Raw genomic sequence first — 7,701 nt, 5'->3', positions numbered from 1 at the left:
GTTAATTGAAATCACGAAATGGTGTTCATTCATTCAGTTTCTACTCAAACGCATGAAATGATTTCATGAATTGGCCTACGCATAATGGTAGTAAATGACAGAATGAATTACAACAAACACATCCTTTTGACATAATGCAAGCCCAAAATGTTGGTTAAAATCAATTCGCAATCAAGTTGGACGTTTTGCCCACAAACATTGCAATTTTGCGAGCAGTCTCATTGTAAAATCTCATTTTTACAATTTCATTGTTTCGGCTTACATTTATGAAATTCAACGAAAGCACGTACCTATTTCGGCTGAGTTATCCATTTTCGGTTATTTACCGTTCAAAATAAACGCAAATTAAAGGAGTTTGTACAACATGCCCATTAATGTAGCGATAACTTGTACAACTTGCCAGAAAATCGAAATTTTTTGATCTTTCATACAACCATGGTATAAATTCATTCAACAGGCCCACAAACGGTGCAATCTAGAGCAAAACAACACCAAGTTGAACCAACGGTCTCTACGTTTATGGCTTTCTTTAAGAAACATCGGGCGAAAATTTCAACTGCTCCTGTAACACTACCTTATATAAGTTGGCCTTGCTATCATCCTCACATATGTTCATCAGTGTATACCAACGAAGGACGAGTTAATACAAGGAGATAGCAAGAGCACAAAACTACTCTAGAAAATTACACGCATAATGACAAACATGAACAAATGTACAACAAACACATAATTTTTGACAATCAGTACAGTTCGCATTTATAGTTGCGATCCCGTACGAGTCCGGACTAGTCAGAAATAGTCAGAATCAGTCAGATTTTACTGGAAATCGATGCCGTACTCGGTTCTCTGACTATTGAGAGGACAAAAAAGAGAGTAAATACGGTTCTCTCTCTGTCAGAAGTTACCAGTTTTAGTCCGAGAACTTTTCGCTGGTAAATTATGGTAAATGTGTCAAACGATCAGCTGTAGTGTGTTTGGCAACCAAATTGTAAACAAAAGAAAAGTGCGCTCTGCTAATTCATGTTGAAAAGTATTTAATTACTTGTTTAAGTGGATGCTAATGGTTTTTGGTTATTTACATGTGTGAGCTGAGTGTGTTTTCATACAAAGTAAGCAAAAATTTACAACCAAAATTTGGAGGTTATGTTGAAGTTGACAGAAGTTACCATTTTTTACTAGAAAGCGATCCCGTACTTTTCAATGTTACTCTCTCGCTCTGAGCGAATTTTTATTTTTTGACAGTTTTACTACTTTATATCAACGAGCAGCTTATTAGATTTATTTTCGTTTGTACTACATATGCGCATATATACATGTACACAAACATATGTACATACAGTGAAACCTGCCAATGCGCCAATGAGAGAGGATTTTTGAGCGTAATTTTTGCGTGACGTCATCTTGGTGCAAATGCGAGAGAGAAATGCCAAAACGCATAGAAAAATATGTAAACAATGCAGAAAAATGTGTTAATTTTAATATTACATGGCCGAATTTTGCAGGAATCAATAAATATACAAAGATTGATTAATTAGGAACACGTAGCAATAATTTTGGACATGTAGCCCTTTAGCTAAGCACGATTTTTAGCACATGAAAAAATTGATGTGTTAAAAGTGTTTGCAATTTCATGTAGCCCAAAAGGAAGGTGTGCGGGAAAGTGAATTTTTGGACTCGCCATTGTAAAAAGCAATGCAGAGTGCATATTTTTATTTGTGGACGGTAGCCAACAGTGTTGCCAGAACTTTTTGGGCCGACCGGCTAGATTGGCAAAAAAAAAAAGCGGCTAAAAACGATTAAAATGTTTTAGTGAAATTTCACATAGACTCTGGCAAAAAACGGCTAAAATGTTTTAGTGAAAATCCACATGCTTTATTTAAATAAATCGCAAGAAACGAAAGACTAGTTAACACCATTAATTTATATCGAGTGTATATTCCTCATCATCAAATGAATCACTATTGTATATATCACCTGAATTCATTAATTTTAAGAGATCGTCATCTACAGTAAAATTATGGCAGCATTTTTCTTCACGTTTTAAACCGTATCTTATATATAAAATAGCGTTTAACGTTTTAACGCACATTGGATTTCTTTGCTTAGTTTTTATTATATTCATTGAACTAAATATTCGCTCTACTTCTGCATTACTTATAGGGAAAACAAGAAAACTAGGTTGCAAAGGTCAGCAAAAGGGTTTTCTCCTAGGGCATTTCGAAATTGATAAACTTCGGCCAAAAATTTTACAGTTGAGTCTAAATTACTCCAGGTATGTAACGTTAACCGTTGCCATTGCATCTCTATGGATGTTTTTTTGTCGGCATTATATTTGTGTTTTTGTTGCTGTAGTTGAACAAATACTTTTGGTTTAATTACTCTTAATGCATTTCCAACCGAAAAAAGTCATTTTTTTTAGTTTGGCAATATTTGTAGGGAGGCGTTGGCGTATTTCCTTTATTAAAGTGATAATAAAATAGCGACCATTTTCTCGAATTATTTTCTCGGCTTCGTGGTCAAAAGCGTTTGTGCTTACTTTTGTTTTTAAATACTCTTCAAAACTGTGATAAAACTGAGGAAATGGAGCAAGGTATGGTTCCAACGGGGAGCATATAGGATCAAATGTGTCCGCGCTAATAACCACTAGGCAGCATAGATGCGAAAGTAAAACATTGAGTTCATTAAAAATCTTCATTGGGTCTGCATTATTGCTTTCGAAAAACTTGTTTACTTTTTGCACCTGAAAATTAGGCAAATAGTAAAATCGGCTAAAAACGGCTAACTTTTTTTTACAAACCGGCTAACAAATCGGCTGCCGGCTAGATCAAATTTTCTCCGGCTAGTTGCTATCAAAACCGGCTAAATCTAGCCGGAAAACGGCTAAAATGGCAACGCTGGTAGCCAACCACCATAAACTCCACAGCTGTTGACTCCACAGCTTTATATAACTTTATATAAATGCAAATGGTTACCTGCAGTGGCAATGGCAGTCTCACTCTGCTCAATCAACTTGCTGACAATTCTTTTGTTTTCCCTGTGCTGAGCCCTTTCCGCATGCTGGGAACCCCCCAAATTTTCTTCGTAAATAGTAAAAGGCGTTCGCACGAGGCGATTTTACAGGCAACAAAAGTTGAATGAGAAGTTGAAAGTGAAAAAGTTGCCATGCCTATTCAGACGAGGTGATTTTCGATTCAACACGAATTGTTATTTACATTATTGAAAATGAATTTAAATCGCAAAATTTTATCAATTGGCGTAAATTTGGTAAGTCAAGCGTTGGTAGAAGTGTTTCTAGCGAAGCTGAAAGATAAAATAAAAGTAAAAAAGTAAAAAAGAAAAAAAGTATGTATACAGAATGTAAACAAACACAGGGTTGCACGGAAAAAATATTGAACGAGCTCAAAGTTGGCTGGCAACCAACTTTGTTGAAGGCGATTAGTTGAAAGGCCGTTCGGACGAGGCGATTTTTGCTTTCAACTAAAAGTTGCCTGAAAAATCGCCTCGTGCGAAAGCCCTAGTAGGCACCGCACCACGTTTTAAACGACGAAGTTTTGCAAAACCTAAGGCGTTTACGAAAGCGATATTAAATGCAATTATTATGAAAATACACAATATGTTACCCATTTCGAACTGTGTATTATTTTCAATATCTTCACTAGTAAAGTGCTTCATGCACACATAGCTCGATTTGGTGTTTAATGCATAATCGCCGGCGGAACTTTTTCCACTTTTTCGCCAGGTTCGCGTCCGCAGGAAACGAAAAAAACTTATATCGCATGCTTTCCTTTTGTTTTTACTATTACACTTTGCCACTGTACACTTCATTTTGCTTTGTAATGTCTCAATAATTGTTTAAAACCACGCAGGAATATTAACGCACAAATATTAAAATTGTTATTTGGTTTTTTCGTATGCTCACAATCAACAATTGCACCAAGATGACGTCACGCACACAGCTGATTCTGTCAAAATCACAAAGAGCGGATTAGCGGTACCGCGATTGGCGCAATCTCTATTTCTCTCAATCGTGGTACTTGCTATTACTCCGCCAAAGTAGGTACTCTACTTTCTCTCATCGCGTACGAGAGATATTTGCTGCTGCCAAACGGGTGTAGCAAATCCACTCTCTGTATATTTGTAGTACTGTAAGTACTTGCGTATTAAATTTCAATTCTGGTTGTTAGCCTACTAGTTGATATCGTTTGCGGCGCTGGTCAGTAAAATTGAAAGAGTAAAAATAGAATATGGAAATTGACGATGTAAGGAAATGTTTACGGCCTTATTTATAAAAAATAACGTAGACTTAGACAGTTGTTTAATGTGACATTTTCGTACAACTTTTGTATTCAAGCAGCTTTTTAAATCTATGTATGTACTTATATTTTAATGAAAGTATTGTTTCTCGTTTCTAATTTTCTATAAAACTATTTGCAGTCATTAACCAACAAATGAGTTGTCAAAAACAACAACTTAAGCAATGCTGCTATACGAAATAAAATTATTAGTGGCAAATCAAAATTTTGAAAAGTGCCGATTTTCACATTCGATAGTTGGACATGGTAGCGACGAGATGTACGAGCATTTTTTTCTTAAGAGCTGCGTACTGATTTAAAAAATTTTTTATACAGCCGGGCTCCCATTTTCATTTACTTTTGCGTTTTGCGTTTTCGTAAAAATCGTACTTCGTTGCTTCGATAAATTTTCGTTGCCCAAAACGGAGATGTGTATAATAAATAGTGAATTAAACAATTAAATTAAAACATAAAAAGTTAAGTTTAGGACGCCAAATATCGCAAGATATAATGGGCATAATCAAAAATAAATTTAAAATAAGCTGGCTTGTTATTTATGTTAATTTTGCCGTTTACTCTTCATTCCACCGTCTCATCGGCAACCGATTTGAAACCGCAAAAATTTTCCGATTTGCGAATATTGGAGCACGTAATTTTGCGATTTGAAAACTAAAACGCAAAATTTTTGCGAATTCGGAAACGGGAGCCTGGCGGATATAAGCAAATTTATTTTCCATTTATTGTGCGTAATTTTATATGATTTTTAGTTTTTCTTGAGAGCCTTTACAAATAAAAAAAATTTCGAAATATGTACATATGTACATACCAGGGTTGTTGCGTATATTCGCATTCGCCACCGCGGAGCTTCTGCAATAATTATAACATTCGCATTCGCTTTCGCATTCGCAAAAATCAATGCGGATCTTTTGAGAATGCGAATATTGAAGGGACCGAAGATTACAGTTATTTTTTTACGAGTTAAACTTGGCCAAATATTTTTTATTCCGAAATAAAAGATATATCTGGAAAGGCAGTTGTGTAGTAATGCTTTTCTCAAATGCTGCACATATTTTCTCAACAAGTCTGTATTTCTAAATCCAAGTTGATGATGGGTATGAGCCAGGGATAGAATTCCAAAACTTCAAAATGTGCTAAATGGACTGCAAAAGTAGTGCCAAAAAGGAGATGAAAGTGCCACAAAATTGAAATTAATTTCTTTTTAAGGCTTTTAAGAACCACATATGTATTTTTAGAAATAGTGTTTTTAATGTATTCCATTGAATTATTAGAGTAAAATCATAGTAAAATAACACAATATTGCAATTACGAAGGGGAAAACACTGAAATATAGCTATTCGGACCTGTTTACACATATACATACCTATGTGCGAAATGACAGCAGTGCGACGTTTTGACCAGTTTTGACTATTCTTCTTTACATTGAATAATTTTTATTAATTGTATATTATGGCCCTTATTTTAACTTTTAAGTGATTTTAATTTCCACTTTTCGAATCTATGAGTAATGGGCAGCATGAGTATATGATTGTTTGTTATATACTGGCTAAATTTCTATAAATTATGATCCAAAACTGAATGAATTGCGCCAAACGTGCCCTTGTGAATGAAAGTGCCAAAAATGGCACTATTGTGCCTACTTTTTCTATAATTGGGTATAGCCTTTTTTGGCATTGTTGTTGTGATTTTTGTAGGGCTTGTTGTTGCTGCTACACCAGCTATTGCCCTGTTTAGGGGGCTGCTTAGTATAGGCATTTTCCAAGAGTTGCTGGTTTTCGGGATATTTTCTATTAGCCTTTACTGATTTAGCTTTATTTTGTGCTTTGGCAACTCTGTCGTTGTTATTATAACAAGTTGCAACTTTTTCCGGAGTTCTACGAGCGCCAATATGTAATGTGTTGTAGAAAGTTCCCTCTATATCGAGATCGCAGTTCACACCCAAAGGAACTGTGGATTTCGGTTGTCAGTTGATAGAGGGCTGTGTCCGTGGACCTTGCTGCTCTATTTGCATATTGATAGGAATTCAGAGGTGGTTCCCTATGAATGTTCGAGAATTTTGAATCCGCAAATAACAAAAAAATTAAAATAAAATAAAAACAAGTAAGAAAGTCTAAGTCGGGCGGAGCCGAACATTAAATACCTGGCGCAAGTATTAAATATATGTTTTTCACCTTTCCGAAAACTACCGCGGTAAGCAGGGGGGTTTTACCCCTATTTTAAACATCTTCGATAGAACGTTCAGTTAGATATAATGAGATAAACTCATATAGTCATATGTGGGCGGTATCACGCCCATTTTCCAAAATTCCAAATAATGTAGGGATGTCGGAAAAACATCGATGCATCGAAAATATCGATGTTTTGCCTCGATGCATCAAAAATTTTCCACTCGATGTATCGATGCATTCATGTTTTTGAAAACTGACATCTCGCGGTACATTGAACCGTCATTCCAGTTATTCAATTGTTAAAGAAAGAGATGTGACTTTGACCAAAAAATTTAAATGGCTGCAAGTTGTTCCGTTCAAAACTTAACTAGCTCAGTTGCAGTAATTTATTCCAAATTTTCTACAATTTTGCTAATAACATATTTTGCTCTTAAACATTATCTGAAAAATCCTATGCAAATCTATGCATCGATGTATGCCCTTCGATGCATCGAAAAATATCGATGTACATTTTGATGCATCGACTCAAAGAAAAAAAAAGCGTATGTAACACCGTACACATGATAGAAATGAAACTACTTAAAAAAGGTGTGAGTACCAGGTACCTACTCACGAAACTGGATGTGTATGTTTACGGTTCGGCAAACCATTAGGCGATTGAGTTACATACATAGGTTTGGTTAGAAATCAAACAATAATTTCATTTCATCTTATTAATTTTCTGATATACATATAATTTATTTATTCATTTTCCGGCAACACAACCTTATATGAATTCGCGCTTCTAGCATCCATAGAACCGGGTTGTAAGGGAAGTAATTGTATGTTTAACAAATAAATGAAAATGTTTATAATGCAGTCAATAGATCCTTACGAATTCGCCATTACGTACGCACTTTTGTTTGCAAAATGCATTTATTTAAGTTGAAAGAAGACAAATTCTTTTGTTCGGCATTTATTCTTACTCGCTTTCTATCTTCCAAGGCGAATTCATATATTCTTATCACGAATTCAAGAGTATAAAAACATAAAATTACCTTATAAATTAAAAGCATAAGTATCACATGTATGCGTAGTCCAATTCACGAAATCATTTCATCGATCGAGTAAAAACTAAGTGCATAAACTCTATTTCGGGTTAATTGAAATCACGAAATGGTGTTCATTCATTCAGTTTCTACTCAAACGCATGAAATGATTTCATGAATTGGCCTACGCATAAT

This window comes from Rhagoletis pomonella, unplaced genomic scaffold, assembly GCF_013731165.1.
Source record: "Rhagoletis pomonella isolate Grant_MI unplaced genomic scaffold, Rhpom_1.0 Rhpom_scaffold_00009, whole genome shotgun sequence".
Lineage (NCBI taxonomy): Eukaryota > Metazoa > Arthropoda > Insecta > Diptera > Tephritidae > Rhagoletis > Rhagoletis pomonella.
This window is presented reverse-complemented; position numbering follows the sequence as displayed.